Source organism: Delphinus delphis, chromosome 8 (assembly GCF_949987515.2).
Source record: "Delphinus delphis chromosome 8, mDelDel1.2, whole genome shotgun sequence".
NCBI lineage: Eukaryota > Metazoa > Chordata > Mammalia > Artiodactyla > Delphinidae > Delphinus > Delphinus delphis.
This window is the reverse complement of record NC_082690.1, coordinates 72,070,540-72,094,109: the sequence shown is the minus strand read 5'-3', so window position 1 is coordinate 72,094,109 and position 23,570 is coordinate 72,070,540. Positions and strand designations below refer to the sequence as shown.

At 40.0% G+C, this 23,570-nt stretch overlaps 1 non-coding gene across 1 annotated transcript; it reads left to right on the top strand.

Annotated features, from left to right (window-relative positions):
• Nucleotides 1-17,557: 17,557 nt before the first annotated feature.
• Nucleotides 17,558-17,664, top strand: LOC132430404 (U6 spliceosomal RNA). The gene has a single exon (XR_009520495.1). It is a non-coding gene; the product is annotated as a U6 spliceosomal RNA (small nuclear RNA).
• Nucleotides 17,665-23,570: the final 5,906 nt, after the last annotated feature.

Below are 23,570 nucleotides of genomic sequence, written 5' to 3'. Positions count from 1 at the left end.
AATCAGACAAAGATATTACAAAAAAAGAAAATTACAGACCAGTATCACTGATGAATATAGATGCAAAAATCCTCAACAAAAAAACTAGCAAACAGAATCCAACAACACATTAAAAGGATCATACACCATGATCAAGTGGGGTTTATCCCAAGGATGCAAGGATTCTTCAATATACACAAATCAATCAATGTGGTAAAACATATTAACAAATTGAAGAATAAAAACCATATGATCATCTCATTAGATGCAGAAAAAGCTTTTGACAAAATTCAACACCCATTTATGATAAAAACTCTCCAGAAAGTGGGCATAGAGGGAAGCTACCTCAATATAATAATGGCCATAAATGACAAACCCACAGCAAACATCATTCTCAATGGTGAAAAACTGAAAGCATGTCCTCTAAGATCAGGAACAAGAGAAGGACGTCCACTCTCACCACTATTATTCAACATAGTTTTGGAAGTCCTAGCCATGGCAATCAGAGAAGAAAAAGAAATACAAATTGGAAAAGAAGAAGTAAAACTGTCACTGTTTGCAGATGACATGGTACTATACATAGAGAATCCTAAAGATGCCACCAGAAAACTACTAGAGCTAATCAATGAATTTGGTAAAGTTGCAGGATACAAAATTAATGCATAGAAGTCTCTTTCATTCCTATACACTAATGATGAAAAATCTGAAAGAGAAATTAAGGAAACACTCCCATTTACCATTGCAACTAAAAGAATGAAATACCTAGGAATAAACCTACCTAAGCAGACAAAAGACCTGTATGCAGAAAACTATAAGACACTGATGAAAGAAATTAAAGATGATACGAACAGATGGAGAGATATACCATGTTCTTGGATTGGAAGAATCAATATTGTGACAATGACTATACTACCCAAAGCAATCTACAGATTCAATGCAATCCCTATGAAATTACCAATAGCATTTTTTACAGAACTAGAACAAAAAATCTTAAAATTTGTATGGAGACACAAAAGACCCCGAATAGCAAAAGCGGTCTTGAGGGAAAAAGACAGAGCTGGAGAATCAGACCTCCCTGAATTCAGACTATACTACAAAGCTACAGTAATCAGGACAATATGGTACTGACACAAAAATAGATATGTAGATCAATGACACAGGATAGAAAGCCCAGAGATAAACCCATGCACTTATGGCCAACTAATCTATGACAAAGGAGGCAAGGATATACAATGGAGAAAAGACAGTCTCTTCAATAAGTGGTGCTGGGAAAACTGGATAGCTACATGTAAAAGAATGAAATTAGAACATTCCCTAACACCATACACAAAAATAAACTCAAAATGGATTAAAGACCTAAATGTAAGACCAGACACTCTAAAGCTCTTAGAGGAAAACATCGGAAGAACACTCTTTGACATAAATCACAGCAAGATCTTTTTTGATCCACCTCCTAGAGTAATGGAAATAAAAACAAAAATAAACAAATGAGACCTAAGGAAATTTAGAAGCTTTTACAAAGCAAAGGAAACTACTAACAAGATGAAAAGACAACCCTCAGAATGGGAGAAAATATTTGCAAACGAATCAATGGACAAAGGATTAATCTCCAAAGTATATAAACAGCTCATGCAGCTCAATTTTAAAAAACAAACAACCGAATCCATAAATGGGCAGAACACCTAAATAGACATTTCTCCAAAGAAGACATACAGATGGCCAGGAAGCACATGAAAAGCTGCTCAACATCACTAATTATTAGAAAAATGCAAATCAAAACCACAATGAGGTATCACCTCACACCAGTCAGAATGGGCATCATCAGAAAATCTACAAACAACAAATGCTGGAGAGGGTGTGGAGAAAAGGGAACCCTCTTGTACTGTTGGTGGGAATGTAAACTGATACAGCCACTATGGAGAACTGTATGGAGGTTCCTTAAAAAACTAAAAATAGAATTATAGTATGATCCAGCAATCCCACTACTGGGCATATACCCAGAGAAAACCATAATCCAAAAAGACACATGCACCCCAATGTTCACTGCAGCACTATTTACAATAGCCAGGTCATGGAAGCAACCTAAATGCCCATTGACAGACAAATGGATAAAGAAGTTGTGGTACATATATACAATGGAATATTACTCAGCCATAAAAAGGAATGAAATTGGGTTATTTGTAGAGACATGGATGAATCTAGAGACTGTCATACACAGTGAAGTAAGTCAAAAGAGAAAAACACATATCGTATATTAACACATATATGTGGAACCTAGAAAAATTGTACAGATGAACCGGTTTGCACGGCAGAAATTGAGACACAGATGTAGAGAAGAAACGTATGGACACCAAGGGGGGAAAGTGGCAGCGGGTAGAGGTGGTGGTGGGATGAATTGGGAGATTGGGATTGACATGTATACACTGATGTGTATAAAATGGATGACTAATAAGAACCTGCTGTATAAAAATAAATAAATAAAATTCAAACAAAAAAAATTACAAGTGAGTGCACCCTTTGAGACAATAATTTCATTTTGGGGAACTTATTTTAAGGCTGTACTCCCCAATGTGTGAAATGACGATGGACAAAGGTATTCATTGCAACAATTTTTATGCTAGCGAAGATTGAAAACAGATAAAATGTACATCATTAAATAAAGTTCAAACAAAACTTCCCTAGGAATGCGGAAGCTTTTATGTACTAAAACAGAAATATTTCCTAGATGGATTAGAAAAGGAAGAGGCGAAACTGCATTGTTATCTGTTTTAAGTTTAGAGAAGAAACACCAGGAGATATTTCACATTCCTATGTATTATCAACATAATGAGTATCTCTGGAAGGATATACAATTCGCTAATAATAGTAGTTACCTATTGGGAGAGTGTGGGAATTGAACAGATAAGGGAAGGACAGAAAGAAGATTTTCTCTGTACTTCAAAAAATTTTTCAAATCATGTGAATGTATTACATATTCAATAAAGTAAATATATAATCTCACTCCCAGAAAAAAAATATATAACCCATGCCTAAGTCATAAATATATATGCCACCCCTAATAAAATGGAAAACATCTCAAATGTCAGTTTTTGTTTGAATTTTATAGTTGGAATTTTAGATGATTTTAATAGAGTTATGCATGTATGCATATGCACACATATTCACACACACATGCATATATATATGTAGGTACTGAGAAGGAAGAAGAGCATCCTTTGACATCCAGGAACTGACCTGGTACTACCAGCTGGTAGTACTATTGGTACTACTACTACTGGTACTACTGCTATGAGCTGGCCTGACAGCTAGGTCTTAATGTTCTCCTGTTGGACATGAACTATTTCACAGACCATCAACATCAGGCGAGGCCACTCTGTGACCACGATACATCAACACAAAAACAAGACCACTTCATAATCATGTCTGAACACAGACAAAACGTTAACAGTATGCAAGCCATAAAATGCCACACATCCGCCTATCCTGACTAATGTGAATGATGCTGCTTTAGCTTTGCTCTAATCTGTCCTTCTAATAAATAAGATTTATTGAGATACTCAATGATAGAATTGTCCCCACTTTCTAACAGCCTGGGTGAACCCTGTCTTCTTTGTACCCTCCTCAAAATCATCCAACCAGAGCTCAGGTCCTAAATGAGTCCTTTCTAACACCCTCTTACTGAGGTGCCCTGCAGTTCCCCATGGTATATGTTCTCTCCTGCTGCAACGAGTTATAAACCAAACTTGTTCAACTACAGGAGTGTTCTTGATGGTATTTGGCTGAAGAGCATTGACAAAATATATGAATAAAGCTTAAATAATCTCCAGTTTAACCTGGCATTTACACATTAGACTCTACTACAGGCAAACCTGGATTCAAACCTGTCACTAGCCCAGTCAGCCCCAAACCACCAGGGACAAGCATGCAGGTGACAAAGTCAGGTAAAATGACTCCTTACTATGAGGGAGACTGCACACCAAAGGAGCTATGGGGCAGGAAAATATAGAATTATTGTGGGATTTGAGGAAAGGGCAGAATTTTAGGTGTAACTGAGGGAAGCAGTGTTCTGATTAGGCTTAGAGTGAAACAGGGCTATTTGTAAATGGGTGAACATCAGTTTAGGACTGCTAATGGACCAAGGGTCCTGTTTCCTTGGATATTACAAAGTTAAGGTAGATATGGATTGTTGTATCCAGAACTCGTCTGAAACTCTCACCTAGGTTGAAAATCAAGGCAGTCTCTCTGTATCAAAGCGACTAAGAACCTCTAGGCAAAAATAGGGTGTTTCTTTTTTACTGGTATAATTTCAAACAACGACGTTTTGGATACTCTGTGATTTTAGAAAACAAGGTTTTTCAGTGAGTAAGAAAGCAGTGGTCCCTCTAGAAGGGGATCATTTGTAACACTTTATGGTTACCGTGTATCCTTAAGAGAAACAATAATTCTTGCCAACTTTGCAGCTAGCTTTATCTGTGTCCGTCCCCCCAACCCCCAACTTGCCTGCCAACTTGATGAATGGCAGGACAGTCTTCTACTTCCTCAGATTCCATCTGTGCCTCTTACTATGTACTTTCACCCAGGTAGCTTGACCTCTTATACTTCAGTTACCTCCCGTGTAAACTGGGGATACCTACTATATAGGGTTAATATTTAAATGAGATAATGTTTGTAAAGAGTCCAACATGTTACACGGATATAGTGCATACTCAAAAAAAAAAAATCGTCTGTCACCATAGAGATAGACTTTCTGGGTCAGATAAGTTGTTTCTCCTGGTCTAGAATATAAAATGAAATCCTGTCTTATGAGAGTCTGTTAGAGTTCATCCTGTTGTATGATACTCCATTTATTGAGCGCCTATACTGTTGGGGGCAATCAGGAGAGAAGCTTCATAACACAAGGAGGAGTTCAGCCCTTTTTTAGAGCCAGCAATGCAGCCTGAAAGGTGAAGAGTTTAAGACTCAGGGAAATTATGGATGCAGGATTCTTTTTATTTTCTTCCAGTTTTACTGAGACATAATTGACATATAACATTGTATTCATTTTAGGTGTACAACATAAACATCAGTGTTCTGATTAATAGCGGTTTAGCGTACCCTTGAGGTCCAATAGCTACTAGAACTTACATGATGTGCTGTTGTAAGTTGTAATGATGTGTTGTTGAAAGAAAGAGAGAGAGGAGGGAGGGAGGGAGGAAGGGAGGGAGGAAGGGAGGGAGGGAAGGAGGAGAAAGGAGGGAGGGAGACTATAAACACAAGCCCAGAGACGGATTTTCTTCATGATGTGCCAGAGGACAAAGCACTTCTGAGCTGTAAGGACTGATAAACATGTATTTGATCCTACCTGTAGCATTTCTGAACCACTTTATCTTGGGCATCTTCTCAGACTTTTGATCTTTTTCTTTCTGTCCTGAACTGTACATAATTAACTCTGGATGTCTGGCCATCTAATCCTCTAGTCCTAGCCATATTGAAGTGTAGCCAGTAAAGAGTACAAAATACATCATGACCATTTAGTATAAGAGTGTCAGTCTCTGAATATACATCCTTGAAGAAAGCTTGTCAAGAAAAAAAAATCTTCTTTCAGCCTTAAAAATGTCATATCCTTTGACTTAGTAAAAATGTATCTGAAGGAAAGAATTCCAATTATGCAAAAGCTTTTATGACAAAATATTTACCAAAACATTATTTATAATGGTGGAAAATTGGTAACAATCTAAAGATACAACAGTAGAAGATCTATTAATTACAGTACTTCAACTGGATGGGCTACTATGCATTTTTTAAAATGATATTTCTGAATATAAGCCCCTAGAAAAATGTTTCCATAAAATTTTTGTTTAAGATGCAGAAAATAGGTCTTCCTGGTGGCACAGTGGTTAAGAATCCACCTGCCAATGCAGGGGACACGGGATCGAGCCCTGGTCCGGGAAGATTCTACATGCCGCGGAGCAACTAAGCCCGTGCGCCACAACTACTGAGCCTGTGTTTTAGAGCCCGCAAGCCACAACTACTGAGCCCGCGTGCCACAACTACTGAAGCCTGTGCACCTAGAGCCTGTGCTCCACAGCAAGAGAAGCCACTGCAATGAGAAGCCTGTGCACCGCAACGAAGAGCAGCCCCTGCTTGCCGCAACTAGAGAAAGCCCGCGCACAGCAACGAAGACCTAATGCGGCAAAAAATAAATAAATAAAAATTTAAAAAAATAATAAAATGCAGAAAATAAAATAGGATATACAATACGGTCCAACAACAACCAAATCTAGGCTTAAAAAAAAGATGAGAAGGAAATAGACAAAAATGTTAATAGGGGTTGTCTTTGGTTGTGGGAGTATGGAGAGGGCTGAGATTACTGTCCCTCATTCTTTCCACATGTTGGTATTTTTGCAACTTTTTTTGTAATGAGCACACTATATTTTCCTCTTGATGTTTCTTCATCTGTTCTTATTATCCTTACATAATTCTTAGAGCCCTGAGCAATAGCACCCTCAAGGAGCTGTGCTGTGGAGGAGCGAGTACAATACTAAAGAAACAGAGACTAGAACTCACCATCCTAGGAACTCAGGTAGGATGCATCCAAAGCTAACTAATGTCAGACATTGTTTTTCATGTGAAATTTTAATTTGCTTAGAATTTTTTAAAGTTACTGTAACTCCAACTTCCAGAGGGAGTTGGAAGGGAAGTCCCTAGACAACAACTATGTAGCAGGCTGATAAAACAACACAACTAGATTGGAGGTGTATGAGAACAGAGGGCTCCAGAAGGAGTATCTCTAGGAAAGCATGGAGACCATGCGTTGTCTGATATGTTTGACTCTATAGAAGCCTATAATAAGAAGCTGTTGGAGTATATGGGAAGAATTAGCAATAGATATATAGAAAATGGAGCAAATTAGAAGATGAGACAGTTATTAAATCTGGAAGAAACAGAAATATATGTAAGAAAGGAAACATAATTTATGTATGATATATGCTTCAATAGTAAATTATGCTTAGTCATATTGAATTAACTTGCTTACACAATTATATGGGAGGAGTGGAAGAAGAGAATGGTTGAAGAATGCTGAATCTCTGTCTGCCATAATTACAAAATAATAACGACTGAAACAGATAAATCGAGAAATAACCATCTTACCACACTATTTAGGACTATGGAGTGGAGGACCAGAAGAACAATTAAAATAGTCGGAAAAAAAAAGCTGCTCTGAGGAGCAGGATTGGGGAGCAAAGAGGGATGGGATAGGAATGGGGACATTATAACCCTTTCAGAATTTCATTATTTGATTTTTTAACCTCACGCAGCCATTTTTAAAAAGGTTTTATTTTGATTTTTAAATTAACCACAAAACCATAATGAGATATTACCTCATACTCATTACGATGGCTACTGTAAAATGAACAAAAACAAAATCAGAAAATAACAAGTGTTGGGACTTTCCTGGTGGCGCAGTGGTTAAGACTCCATGCTCCCAATGCAGGGGGCCTGGATTCAATCCCTGGTCAGGGAACTAGATCCCACATGCATGCTGAAACTAAGAGTTCACATGCCACAACTAAGGAGCCTGGGAGCCGCAACTAAGGAGCCTGTGAGCCACAACTGAGACCTGACACAACCAAATAAATAAATAAATAAAATAACAAGTGTTGATGAGGATGTGGAGAAATTGGAACCCTTGTGCACTGTTGGTAGGAATGTAAAATAGTGCAGCACTATGGAAAACAGTATGACAGTTCCTCCAAAAAATTAAAAATAGAACTACCATATGATCCAGCAATTCTACTTCTGGGTATATACCCGAAAGAATTTAAAGCACGGTCTCAAAGAGATATTTGTATATGCATGTTCATAGCAGCAGTATTCACAATAGCCAAATGAGGGAAGCAACCCGTGTGTCCATGAATAGATGAAGGGATAAACAAAATGTGCTACATACATACAATTGTATGTTATTCAGCCTTAAAAAGCAAAGGAATTCTGACACATGCTACAACATGGATGAACCTTGATGACATTATACTAAGTGAAATAAGCCAGTCACAAAACGATAAACACTTTTGTATGATTACACTTATATGAGGTTCCTAGAGTAATCAAATTCATAGAGATGGAAAGCAGAAAGGTGATTGATAGGAGCTGGAAGGAAGAGGAATGGGAAGTTGTTCTTTAATGAATATAGAGTTTCAGTTTTGCAAGGTGAAAAGAGTTCTGGAGGTTGGCTGCACAACAGTGTGAATATACTTAATGCCACTGACCTATATACTTAAAAATGGTTAAGATGGGGACTTCCCTGGTGGTGCAGTGGTTAAGAATCCACTGCCAATGCAGCCAGGACAATGAGAAGCCCGTGCATCGCAACGAAGAGTAGCCCCCACTCGCCTCAACTAGAGAAAGCATGTGCACGGCAACGAAGACCCAATGCAGCCATAAATAAATAAATAGATAAATTTATTTAAAAAATGGTTAAGATGGTAAATTTCATGTTATGTGTATTTTACTGCAATTTAAAAAAATTGTAAATTAACCAAAGTAGTTGGAATTCAGACTACATATGACTATGGTATGTGCTCTGCTATTATACTCTCTTGTGGGTGTAATAATCTTTAGCTGAGCTCTGCAATGCAACTGCACATCTTAAGATATCAAGAAATGATAAACATAGCCCAAGAGAACATAATATATTTTTCCTTTTAAGATTAAGTGATGAATACGGCTTACAACACCTGACTAAATTTAGAATATAAAAGGAGGTAGTTTTGGTCATCCTAACTAATGCCTAGAAACTGGCTTGACATCAAGCCAAAATCAATGTCAAATTAATTAATGTATACATTCCATATTTATTCAGCAAGTGTTAATTGAGCACTGACTATGTGCCAGGCACTGTACTAGACAATGAAACTACCTTGTAATTCTTGAGCCAACTTCAGAAAGAGAAAGGGATGAAGTCAGGAAGAGCAGAGTCTGAGCCCCTACTGGGTACCAAGCACTATGCCAGCTTTTTTTTTTTAAGACTTATTTATTATTTATTTTATTTTATTTTAGTTTTGGCTGCATTGGGTCTTAGTTGCGGCACGTGGGATCTTTGTTGAGGCATGTGGGATCTTCGTTTTGGTGTGTGGGCTTCTCTCTAGTTGTGGCCTGTGGGTTTTTCTCTCTCTAGTTGAGACGCGCAAGCTCAGAAGTTGTGGCGTGCAGGTTTCTCTCTCTAGCTGAGGTGCATGGGCTTAGTTGCCCTGCGGCATGTGGGATCTTAGTTCCCTGACCAGGGATCGAACCCCGTCCCCTGCATTGCATGGCAGATTCTTTACCACTGGACCACCAGGGAAGTCCCTATGCCAGCTTTATACACATTATCTCCACTAAGCTGCACACGATGGTGTGTTTTTCATTAGCTGTCAAGCTGTAAGCAAATCACTTTTATGAAATAAGCTTCCTGAATGTCTATGATATTTTTTCCAGTCAACATAGAATGGATTTGTCTATTATTGAAGAATACATATGTAAGTATACCCCATCTTTCAAATCACATTTACTTAAAAACCTTTCTAGTTGACAATTTCTGCTTTAATAACTTTTCTTTGCAATTCCCACCCCCAGCTCCTCCTGAACTCCCATAGCCCAATGTTTATACATTCTTTTTCACAATTTTCTGCTCTATAGTTTTGAGTCTCCTTTTCATATTCCCACTGGATTGCAGGGGTCGGGGTTGATGTGTTCACTACAAGTGTCTAATCTCACACAGACCAACTAACTGTTCCAGTTTGCCCCAGGACTGAACAGATTCTCGGGTTGTGATTCAGTTTTTTGGGGTTTTTTTTCTCATTTGTAATTTTAATCGAAGCATTGCTATTCATTTTTAAAAGTCTTTCCTTATAAGCACCAAATTTTAATATCTATGTCAAGTTTGGGGGGAAAGAAACTCCATCAACAACTTCCCTCCAGAAGAAAACAATGATGTTCATTCCTCCAAACAACCAAATTCAAAGTCTACCAAAACAGAAACAAACAAACAAAAAGCCCACACAGAAAAACAAAGACAAAAATCACATTCTAGGGGTTCAGTGCATTTAGCAGCCTTCACTGTGCTGTCTAATCATCCTTCAGCTGACTTTCAAAAAAATAACAGTCTAGCTCATCAAAATATACACTTTCCATTTGATTTTTAAATTAAAAAAATAATTAAAAAAAGAAAACTTGAAGGGATTCACAATCAATTGTCTGACTCGCTTCGATGTCATGTACAGCCTACGAAGGTCAGGAAGGCTATTTGCAGCACACAGGGTTAGGGGAAATTGATTTTCAAGGTTTAGCTTTCTTCCAAACAGTGTAAAATACCCACAACTCCAAGTATGAAGGGACATAGACAATCTCCTTTGAGAATTCCACAGAACAATACAGGCACCGCAGCTGTTCTTCATAGAGTGACAGGGCTTCTGTCAAATTGACACAGTTCCCCTGTGTAAAATATTTCCCATCCTGTTTCAATACTTTCATTGAGAGGTCAAGAATCAGTCTGAGATGGGCCTTCCCTCGTGGTGCAGTGGTTAAGGATCCGCCTGCCAATGCAGGGCACACAGTGTTCGAGCCCTGGTCCTGGAGGATCCCACATGCCACAGAACAACTAAGCCCATGCGCCGCAGCTACTGAGCCTGCGCTCTAGAGCCCGCGAGCCACAATTACTGAAGCCCTAGCACCTAGAGCCCGTGATCCGCAACAAGAGAAGCCACTGCAACGAGAAGCCCGTACACAGCAGCAAAGAGTAGCCCCCGCTCGCTGCAACTAGAGAAAGCCCACGCACAGCAACGAAGACCCAATGCAGCCATAAAGAAAGAAAGAAAGTTAGTCTGAGAAACTCCCACGTGGAATCTTCTTCCAGAGATGTGTATATTGGAACAGCTGTCAAATCATTATGTGATTCAGTTTTAAAACCGAGAAAGTACTTGGCAAACTCACTTTTAGCAGTTTAAGTCCCATGTTCTGGGAACCCCCTTGGTCCTGAGGTTGGGGTCATCCTAACTCTCAGCTTTCTCTTCTCATTGTCTATCTTGATCTTGTGAGTGTGTGTTGATATATTTATATAAAGTCAAGCGCTCAGCAGAGCGGGAGAGAGCTGAGCTGCCAGATGTTCAGAGTGCTCCATTAAAGCAACAGGCTAAAATGAAAGTAAGAGTCAAGCCTTTCATCACTTACTGTGATAGTATAAGCAAGAGGCTAAAACAGAGAAAGTTTTGACTCCATCTGCTTGCATTTTCCCTCATGGAACATTGCAGGTCAGGTGGATCAGCACAGATATGGGGTCGGGGTGGGGGGGGTAAGGGGGATTATAGGAGGGCTAGGAGTGGTAAAGTACTGAGTACTGAGTCAGAGTGGAAAAGTACTAGTACTGAGTGAGAAGGGAGAAAGTGTCTTCATGGCCTCTCCCTCCCTCCTCTCCCACCAATAAGGAAGCCTAAGCAGAGGCCCCGAGGAAAGTCCTAATGAAAGAGACCTCCAAGTGTAGGCTCCTGGTCTAGAAATGCAGATATGTAAGACCATGGGCGGTCAGAGAGGGTCCTGAGTCCTTGAGTAAAACTCCCTTCAGAGGCTGCAGCGTACTGCCTGTACAATTCTAGTGGGGGCAGTATTCACCTGTGAGACTTGCCAAGTAAAGCCTTTGTAATTGCCTACACCTGGGCCTGAAAAAATTACATGTAGGTTTTTGGCCAGGAGCTGGAATATATCTCTCTTCCTCTACAACCCAATAGAAAAATGGACAACGATTATGATCAAATGGTCCACACAGAAGAAGAAATGTTAAATGATTCTTAAATACATGGAATGATGTTCAATCTCACTTATAAGAGAAATGCAAATTAAACCTGCATGGAGATAACAATTTTTCACTTAACACATTGTGATCCTAAAGGAATGGGGAAACAGATACTCCTGTTGTAGGAGGGCATATATACTGGTACTGCCTCTACAGAGAGCAATTTCACAACTTCAATCAAAATTACAGATTCAGGGACTTCCCTGGTTGTCCAGTGGTTAAGACTCCGTGCTCCCAATGCAGGAGGCCTGGGTTTGATCCCTGGTCAGGGAACTAGATCCCGCGTGCTGCAACTGAAAGGTCCCGCACGCAGCAGCGAAGATCCTGAGTGCTGCAACTAAGATCCACCACAGCCAAATTAAAAAAAAAAAATTACAGATTCAGGTATCTTTGACCAGTAAATACATTCTAGGAATTTATCCTGCATATAGGCCCACACCTGTGGGAAATGACAGATACACAAGTCTTTATTCCTTGCCATTCATTTTTTTTTCTTAATTTTAAAATATTAATTTATTTGATTGTGCCAGGTCTCAGTTGCGGCGTGCGGGATCTTTAGTCGTGGCATGTGAACTCTTGGTTGTGGCATGTGGGGTCTAGTCCCTTGACCAGGGATCGAACCTGGGCCCCCTGCATTGTGAGTGCAGAGCCTTAGCCACTGGACCACCAGGAAAGTCCCCCATTCATTGCTTATAATAGCAAAAGATTGGAAACCAACTAACAGTTATGGACTGGTAAAACAAAACTACAATACATCCATACACAGAAATACTGTGCAGCCATTAAGAAGATATATCATTATGTTTTAGAAGCAAATGTGGGGCCTTCCTGGTGGTGCAGTGGTTAAGAATCTGCCTGCCAATGCAGGGGACATAGGTTCGAGCCCTGGTCTGGGAAGATCCCACCTGCCGCGAGGCAGCTACGCTCGTGCGCCACAACTACTGAAGTCCACGTGCCTAGAGCCCGTGCTCCGCAACAAGAGAAGCCACCACAATGAGAAGCCCATGCACTGCAATGAAGAGTAGCCCCTGCTCACCCCAACTAGAGAAAGCCCACGTGCAGCAACGAAGACCTAACACAGCCAAAAATAAAAAATAAAATAAAAAATAAATGTGGAAAAATATGTACTGTATACACAGTTTGTGTGATAATATGGGGAAATAACACATATATTTTTTGTTTGTGTATAGAAGGATACATAAGAAGCTAATAGCATTGGTTTTTAGGGAGAGAACTAGGTCTCTGGTAACAGTAATGGAAAGACACATTTCGTTGTATACTATTTTACACCTTTGGAATCATTTTGACTGTAAATCAAAATTTAAACAACAACAACAAGCAAACAAACCAACCACAAAAACATGGGCTCTGGTATCAGACTGCCTGGGTTTAAACCTTTCTCCATCACTTACTGGTTGTGTGACCTCAGGCAAATTACTTAACTTTATGTTTCTTTCCACATCTACAAAATGGGTATAATGATAGCACTGATTTCAGAGAGTTGTTGTGAGAATTAAAGGAGATCACACGGGTCAAATATTTATTTATTTAAATTAATTTTATTTAGTATTTTTATTTTTGGTTGCATTGGATCTTTGTTGCTGTGCGCAGACTTTCTCTAGTTGTGGCGAAGGGGGGCCACTCTTCGTTGCGGTGCGCAGGCTTCTCATTGCTGTGTCTTCTCTTGTTGTGGAGCATGGGCTCTAGGAGGGCGGGCTTCAGTAGTTGTGGCACTTGGGCTCAGTAGTTGTGGCTCGTGGGCTCTAGAGCGCAGGCTCAGTAGTTATGGCACACGGGCTTAGTTCCTCCGCGGCAGGTGGAATCTTCCCGGACCAGGGCTTGAACCCGTGTCCCCTGCATTGGCAGGCGGATTCTTAACCACTGCGCCACCAGGAAAGCCCAAGGGTCAAATATTTAGATCAGTGGCAGAGACTGGAGCAAGACTTTCAGGTCTCAAATGCCAGCTCCACCCCTCCCAGGTTGTGTGACCTTGGGCAAATTATTCAACCTCACTTTTCCTCAGTTTCTTCATTTGGAAATGGGGAGAATAATCAGATTGTGTGAAGATTAAATTAGTTAATAGTTATAAAGTACTTACAACTGCATTTGGAATATATTAAGTGCTATATAAGTATTCGCTGAATATTAGATATTTATTTAACAGAAATATTAGTTATTATGGTTAGCTATTATCCAACACTGTTGAAATAAACTCTACTTAGGTTACTTTTCAGAATTATCTTACCTACCCTCAACCTTGCTCCTCTCCTATCTGTAATTCTACAAATACACTGCATCTGTTATTTGCTCATATTATTCTCACAGTCTGGAATGCCAGTTCCAACCATGACTGACTGAAGAATGCTTAACTGTCCTTCAAGATACAATTCAACGATCTCTTCCTCCCTGAAGGTGGCTGCTGTCTCCTATTAGCTGCCCCATCACAGATCTCTAGTCTGACCCTTCCCTGCTCTCACTGCCTCTTGTCCTGCCTCAGACCAGCAGGCAGAGCAGGCAACAATTCATGCTTGTGGGAATAAATGGGTAAATGGAATACTGACGTTTTCAAGGGAATTCAAAAAAGTGTAAGTTTTCTGTTGTGACATGTATTAAGTTCATTTTTATGCCCTAAATTCTCAGAGAGGAAAGAAAGAGCTGTTCACGGACACTTAATGGAAGGTGGAAATAGAATACTTTGGAAATTAGAAGGGGTTTTTTTTAGTGTTTTTTTGGGGAGGTGTGTTGTTTTGGTTTGGTTTTTGCCTTTAATTAACATGGACCTGGCTCCCCCTGCTGGATCTAGAGTAAAACGTGGGTGGACTTGGAGAGTATTATACTTAGTGAAATGTCACAGACAAATACTATATGATATTACTTATATATGGAATCTAAAAAATAAAACAAACTAGTGAATATAGCAAAAAAGAAATAGACTCACAGATATAGAGAACAAACATGATTACTGTCAAGGAGCGGCAAGGGGGGAGGGGCAAGATAGGGGTAGGGGATTAAGAGATACAAACTACTATGTATAAAATAAATAAGCTACAGGGATTTCCCTGGTGGTTCAGTGCATAAGACTCCACGCTCCCAATACAGGAGGCTCGGGTTCGATCCCTGGTCGGGGAACTAGATCCCCCATGCATGCCGCAGCTAAAAGATACCGCATGCTGCAACTAAAGACCCCACATGCCACAACTAAGACCAGCACAGCCTAAATAAATAAATAAATACTTTAAAAAAGCTACAGGGCTTCCCTGGTGGCGCAGTGGTTGAGAGTCCGCCTGCCGATGCAGGGGATACAGGTTCGTGACCCGGTCCGGGAAGATCCCACATGCCACGGAGCAGCTAGGCCCATGAGCCATGGCCGCTGAGCCTGCATGTCCAGAGCATAAAAAATAAGCTACAAGAGTATATTGTACAGGGACTTCCCTGGTAGACTTCCCTGGTGGTGCAGTGGTTAAGAATACTCCTGCAAATGCAGGGAACACGGGTTCAAGCCCTAGTCCAGGAAGATCCCACATGCTGCGGAGCAACTAAACCCGTGCGCCACACTACTGAACCTGTGCTCTAGAGCCCATGAGCCACAACTGCTGAAGCCCGTGTGCCTAGAGCCTGTGCTCTGCAACAAGAGAAGCCACCGCAATGAGAAGCCTGTGCACCGCAGTGAAGAGTAGCCCCCGCTCGCCGCAACTAGAGAAAGCCTGTGCGCAGCAATGAAGACCCCAGGCAGCCAAAAAAAAATAAAATAATAAAAAATTTATTTAAAAAAAACTGATTTGGGACCCTTCTCCTTTAAGAAAAAAAAAAAGAATATATTGTAGAGTACAGAGAATATAGCCAATATTTTATAATAGCTATAAATGAAGTATATAACATTTAAAAATTGTGAATCACTATGTTGTATACCTGAAACTTGTATAATATTGTACATCAACCATACTTAAATTTAAAAAGTCAATTCATTTCTGTAAAGGCAGAGGAAACAAAACTCATAGCATATTTAAAATAGTACCGAGAGCTTTCATCAAGGCTCTTATTACAGATGGCATAGTTGCAGCTATCCCCGTAATGACTGGCTACATAACAATTACAGTTACCTCATGTATTTGGAGGGAGAGGTGTGGCTTTGAAATCTAAGTCCAGGACTGCAGGCCAGGAAGTCCTGAGTGTATATCCAACTTTGACAAGACCTGCAAAAATTGGTCTCTGGCAAATAATTTAACTTGTTTTTTATGGCATTGTTAATTTTTATTTTACTGTCTGTGTGCCGGCACAAGAATGCTACTAGCATCTCATTGCCATTGAAGCACTTGAATGATATCAGTTGTCAACTGAATACCAAATGTCTCCTATGTGCACAGCAACACTCAGGGCCCTGAGGAACCGAAGAGCAGTATAATGTTCCTCCCCTCAAGGATCTGTGTGTCTTAAGGGAACGTGGAGGTTGTGTATGGTGCTTCGAATGGTGTCTGATATACAGTTTTAAGTCTTCAAAAAACATACATTCACTTCCTTCTTCCACCTCTGAATCTGGCTTCTGCCCAGGGCTAGAATCCCTGATTTCAGGCCTGATGGAACATTTTCTGTGATGGATTCTTCCCATCTAGATTGTCTAGATTGCCTAGATTGTCAGTGCCATGAGAATAGGGACCAGGTCTTATTCATGCTCCATCCCCAGTAACCAGGACCATGCCTGGCACATGAAATGTGCTCAGTACATTTTGTTGAGTGAAGGATCTTCCAAGGAAACTCATTCTATTTTGGGCTTACCCTCATTGTTAAAGAAGTGAAGTGAAATCTACCTCCCTGTCATTTGCATTCACTGGTTCTTCTCTTCTCTAATCTAAATAGTTCTCAATAAATGTAAGCTCTCTTTCTACCTCCCCTTCATGCCCTTCTGTCATCATTGCCCTCATGAATATCACAAGAGACTATTTAAACCCCTTGCTGAAATCTAGGTACTACTGACTGTACCTCCAGTGTTCCTCTAATCCATTAACCAAATAATTAAAAACTCACAATGTAATTGAGGAAATCCATCCTGAAACATGAAACAAAGAGGAATCAAAGCCTTTAAATGTGGTGGGTGATTGTGGTCAGACAGGAGTAAATTCAGGAGTTCAGAAAAGGGAACTATCCTTAGGGTATAAGAGAGTGAGAAGAGATTTTCTGCAGTTTTGGGGCTGAAACGTTGATTCATTCATCTTAAGACCTAGATGAAGCAAATAACACAGTACTTCCCCTCACATGTTCACTCTCTAGTGGAGGAGACAGGTAACTATCAAGTGAATTAATAAAATGAACTTAAAAGATGGTGCTATGAAGAAAAAGGCAGGGTGCTTGGGAGGGAGAATAATGAGGTGAGGTAGGTAGGGGACAAACATCAGCTTTAGAGAGAACGGGGGTCAGAAAGCCTCTCAGAGGAGCCATCAAAAAGGAGCTTGAAAAAAAAAAAAGGAGCTTGAGAAAAAGTAAGGGTGGGAGGGGTTTAAAGCATGAATTGGAGGACAGATGTTAGAATCAGTGAAGTACAAGGAAAGAAACAAACATGAACTCCAAGGTAAAACTTGTGTTTAAGCAAATATCTAGCTCAAAATCTTTTGTTTGTTATTCCAAATATTTGAGCATTACTTCATATAAAAACATAACACGCAAATACGTTCTGAAACATGTAAATAGTTTATATGTTCCCAAAAGGATTCGAAGCACCTTATAGAAATATAACAGGAAATAATTCAGAAATTAGGATGAAGGTGAAAAGTAAAGACAGTGCTCCCTTCGGCAGCACATATACTAAATTTGGAACGATACTGAGAAGATTAGCATGGCCCCTGCGCAAGGATGACACGCAAATTCGTGAAGCGTTCCATATTTTTAAGCAGCCGCATATCACAGAGAGATCAGCTCGGTGCTTTGTGTCCACCTAGAGGGGTGGGATAGGGAGGGTGGGAGGGAGACGCAAGAGGGAGGGGATATGGGGATATATGTATACGTATAGCTTATTCACTTTGTTATACAGCAGCAACTAATACAACAATGTAAAGCAATTATACTTCAATAAAGATGTTAAAAAAAAATAAAAGTAAAGACAAACAGGAGAAGGAAAATGAAGTCAATTGTTAGGACTGACATACAAAAGTGCATATTATACAGTTCTAAACAGTAACTAGATCTGGGCTGTATATTTGATTCTGAGCTTCCAGGAACAGAGCAATAGGGAAATATGAACAATTATGAAATTCAGTGTGCCCATAATAAAAAAAAAAATGAAGTAGTTCTTAAGAGAAATATAGCTTCCTAGCTTCCTGGTATTAAGATCTGAGAGAAATACTCCTTCATCATGAGTCACTCTGTGACATACTGGTCAAAGTCCTCAACGATATCCCTGCAGTAAACACAACAGCAAGATTCCCAGGGCCATCTCTCAGAACTAGCTTGAATGCATAAAACCAAAGTGCAGCTCAGTAAAAGCAGTTCTATAAGGGACCAGAGGCAATCCAGCTACACAGCTTATACTAGCAGCTGTGAATCAGCGATAACAGTTAGAATGTCTAGAGAAATGGATGGATTACATATCCTTCAGGTAATCCTCAATGAATATTACTTCTTTCACCTGAGCTTTTGATAAATAATGTGTAGGAGAGAATTGAAGTCATTTCTCTGGCAAGAGACTAGAGTGGAAATGATCTTGCTGCTAATTAGTAATTGTTTTGAAAATCAATGGCACTGAAGATAGGACTAACAATCTTTTAGAGAAGTAAGGGGTCTAACAGTGTGATAGCTTGAAAAAAGGCTATCCTACTGCCATTTGGAAGTGGACTTAAAACTTTCCTCGAAAAATAGATCTTAACCCACATAATCACATGGACAGATAATGCCTCAGGCCCCAAAGTACTTCCACACACATGTGGTCAAGATCATTCTAGCTGGGCTTCCCTGGTGGCGCAGTGGTTGAGAGTCCGCCTGCCGATGCAGGGGACACGGGTTCGTGCCCTGGTCCGGGAAGATCCCACATGCCGCGGAATGGCTGGGCCCATAAGCCATGGCCGCTGAGCCTGCGCGTCTGGAGCCTCTGCTGTGCAACGGGAGAGGCCACAACAGTGAGAGGCCCGCATACCACAAAAAAAAAAAAAAAATCATTCTAGCCTCTATTAGTCAAGAGAACTCAATAAATTAGTTAAAAATTTTTACTTTCCAGGTAACTGCATAGTGCATGTGCTGTATAAATTTTTTGTCAATAAATCAATTAAATGTTGGAGGACAGCGACCTAAAACAATATTTGAATATAAAAAGAGTTGATTTCAAGCCATGCTCTCTGACGATAATTATGTAGAAAGATTCAGAGCCTGCTTAGTGGTAATATCCTCAGCATAGAGGCAAATAATTATCTTTCCCTTCTTAAAAAAAAAAAAGCCATGCACTAAGCTCATCTAAAAGTGCCTTTAGGGGGCTTCTCTGGTGGTCCAGTGGTGAAGACCTCATGCTTCCACTGCATGGGGCATGGGCTCCATCCCTGGTCAGGGAACTAAGATCCCACATGCCCTGCGACATGGCCGGAAATAAAAAATGGTTTTAGTTCTTTAAGGAGCACATTTTGAAAGAAAAAGCGGAAGCTTTCTGCTTGAACCAGTAGAGTTATCTGATCTGTTAGTTTGACTGAGACTGGCTAGCTGGTTGCCAAACTGGTTTTGTTTCCCTCTGGGCCCACAGTTCAACTAAATTGCCCAGCCTCCCTTGCAGTTAGGTGTAGGCAAGAGAATTCTGGCCAGTTGAATTGGATGTATTTCACCTTCAGGATGGTGCAAGAAACCTCAGAGTGACTTTGGGTGTAGTGTACCGAAGACGATAGACCTTTCCATCAGTCTGGGTCACTCAACACCCAAGCTCTTATTGGGCATATGTGTGAGAGAAATAACTTTATATTGCATTAAGCCACTGAGATATCAAAGTTTGTTGTTACAGCAGCTAGTGTACAGTCAATACAACATTTAAATCAAGTCAAGAATATGCTTCTACCTCTCTGTACCTCAGTTTCCTTAACCGTAAAATGTAGATTTTAATAGCACTTACCTCATAAATTTGCTCTAAGAATTAAATATGTTAATTCATGTTAATGCGTCCAACAGTGCCTAGCACATAGTAAACATTCAATTCATGTTAACTATTATGGTTATTACAATAGTACAAATCTTCCTAGTAGAATTAAGTTCCATATAACTCAAATTTCCTCTGACTACTCAGATTGTAGTAACAAGTGATGTCACATTCATGTTACTATCTGCACTGTGCTGATCTGTGCCCCAATCACTGCAGGATTTCAGTACATTTCTTGGTCACCTTGGGTTGTCCCATACATGCTCTGAAATTATTCTCTGATCTCCATTCTGTTGTCTGCTAACCACTTTTGAAGTTACTGGGAAGTAGGGGGTGGCAGAATGAGGAAGGCTTGCCGTCACGGTGTACTGCCTCTCATTTGTCCCAAAGCTATAAATCCTCAAAGTGCCAGAATAGACTCCCATCCATTTGTATCTGTTTTTTCTCAAATTTGCTTTAATTTTTAAACTTTGTGTAATAATATACTGCGTTTCAGGAAATGTTAGAAACACATTTAAGGAATTATTCTCAGATAACACAGAACAAGTTTTAATTCATTTAATTTTCCATTGTCAGTCAACAGGCTTATGGGAAGGGGCAAACAGTCCACACCACTGAATCCAGGAATTCTCAGTGAGGTGCCTGGGCCTCTTCTTAACCCACTTCTTGTCCATACAGCGGGTCACCACAGTTTACCCCAAAACTGCTCCTAGGTTTGGCTCACAGGGATTTTTAACCTGAGGCCCACAGACCTCCCTACCCAGCTGAAATAATCCCCAGGATATCCATGGACAGAACTCAGAGGCCTGTGATCTTGGATGGGGGAAAAAAAATTATATATATATATATATATATTACTAATCTCTAATAGAAATATAGCAATTCCTTCATTACTAATGTAGGCAACAAGTTATAGTAGTATTAGCTGTACCTGTGACTGTCACCAACAGATATACTAATAGATATTTCTATGTTACATTATAGCAGTTAAAAATATTTTGCAATAGCATTTATGCTCACACTACCATGAAATTATGGTAGTCACTAGATCTGCCAATGTCCTCCCTTTTGTCTTATTTCGTACATTAATAAGGATGTATATTACTATAGCAAATGCTGATTTAATATTCTGAGAACTATATTTTAATATAATTGGCTTCCAAATGTTTGTATGTAGAAACATTGTTCTGAGAAAGGAATCTATAGACTTTACCTGACTGCCAAAAGGGTCCATGGTACAAAAAAGGAAAACCTTTGGGTTATTGGGTTTGACATTAACTCCACACCCCCATGTATTTTTCCTTACTCACCCTCCTCTGTAGTCTTGAAGAGGCCTATAGGGGTGAAAAACACTCAGACACGTTGAAATGCCATCCCCTAGGACAGCTTGGTAGGTGGTTAAGAGCTTGGGCACTGGAGTCAACTTGTCCTGCTCTACCACTTATTAACTGTGTGACCCAGGGCAAGTTACTTAACCTCTCTGTGCCTCATGTCTGTAAAATGGGAATTATAATTTTTCCTTCCTCATAGGGTTATTGTGAAGAATAAACAAGTTAATCCATTAAGTCTCTTAGAGTCTAGCACATAGTAAGCTCTCAGAAAATGTTAGCTGCTCTTTCAAGTGCCTGTCACAGCTGTTTCTTTATGATATTTATAGGGAAGGGAGAGGAAGAAAGAAAAGAGTAGGCTAGACATTCCTCTTGTGAGTCATAGCCTACACATATTACTTTTATGATGCACAAAGTTAATATCCTTTTTTAAAGCACGCATAGTTCTTCCTTGAAAAGTTTCCAATTTAATTTTATGTTTTATATAATAAGTCCCAACTGAATCTTTTTTAATGCTTCCGTAGCAGTACAAATGCTCCCTGCCCTTGGTTTACAAAAGCAGGGCTTACATTTAAATAACATTAGTCTTTCATAATTCATGCTCCTTTCTAAGCACTTTAAGAGGTGAATCTTGGCTATGTCATTTTAACTGAAGGGGAGAAAATATTAAAAATAAATGAAAGTAGATTCATTCATTCATTCATTTAACAATTATTACGCTCCTGCTCTGTGCCAGGCACTGCTCTAAATGCTGAGGACTTAGTGATGAACAACACAAAGTCCGTGCTGTCACTGAGCTTACTTTCTAGTGTGGACAATGAACTAAAAGTATCAGGAGGTGATCAATGCTTCACAGAGCATTAAAATAAAGTGATGTTATATACATAAGGACTAGGTGGTTATTTTATATTGGGTAGTCAGGGAAGTTCTCCCCAAAGAGGCGACATCTAAGCAGAGATCTGAATGACAAAACAGAGCTAGCCAATAAGGAGACAACATTCCACGCAAAGGGAAGAGCTAGTGCAAATTCATTAGAGCAGGACTGAGCTTACCTGTTCTTATCTCTTTAGGAATGAAAAGAAGGCTGCTGTTGCTGGAACATAGTGTGCAAAGGGCGGAGCCATTCAGGAGAGTTAAACAGGGATAAGATATTGTGAGGTTTTGCAAGTAAAGGCAAGGTTTATTTTCAGTGCAATGGGAAGCTACTACAGAGTTTTAGTCAGAGGCGAGGTGATCTGATATACCATTTAAAAGCACTCCAAGACAGGGAAGGAGAGTTGAAAATAAATAAAGTCCACTTACTCATGGGGAATGAATTTAGTGGGGCAAGACTAGATATGGGAAGACTGGTTGGATGGTGGCTTAGACCAGGATTACAGCAGAGAGGTGGCAAAGATGGTCAGTTTACGCGTTAGAGTATATTTTGGAGGTAAAGCCAGTAATACTTACTGATTGGGACATGAAGAAATGAGAGGAATCAAGGATAACTCCTGACCTTCTGGCCTATGTAACTGGGCTGATGGTGCCAATTGTAGAGATGGATAAATCCTGGGGGAATGAGGGGATGAGGAAGTGGGAACAGATGTGAGATAATGAGTTGCAATTTCTCATTTAGTGCTCATCTTAATTTTGAGTTGCCTATCAAACATCCAAATGGAGATATCAAATATACAGTTACACAAGTTTTAAGTTCAGGGGAGAAGGCAGGGGCTGGAAATATAAGTTTAAGAATCATTGGCCTAGGAATGGTATTTAAAACCACGGGACTTGATGAGCTCACCTAGTCAGACAGTATAAACAAAGAAAAAAGAGTTGAAGACTAGGTCTTGGGGGCACTCCTAACTTTGGAGGTCTGATAAAGGGGAAGGAGCTGATAAGAAACTAAGAAGTAAGCAGGAAGATAGAAGGAAAACAAGATGAACCTGGCATCATGGAAACTTTGAGAACAAAGTGCTTCCAGGAGGGAGTGATAACTAGTGTCAGAAAATGCTGAGTGGTCCAGAAGGGTGAGGACAGAGAATTGACCTGTGTCTTTGGCGAGATGTGGGTCAGTAGTGACTTGATAGGAGATGTTTCAGTATGTGGAGGGGGATGAAAGTCCAAGGGGATGAGAAAGTAGAGTTGGCGAATATGAGACAGTTCTTTTGAGGCACCAAAATCGGGCAGAAGCTGGAGGCGGTGTAAGATCAAGGGAGAGAGGGAAGTTATGTGTGTAAGGGGGTTCAATGAGGAGGGCTGGGTAGGGAAGTTGTGAGAAAGGAAAACATAGGTCTAAACTTTGGTTTCTGCCCTCAGGGAGTTTATGATCTTATCTGGGAGAAGTTGAGGATAGCAGTAGCAAAAAATTTAGGCTTTGGAT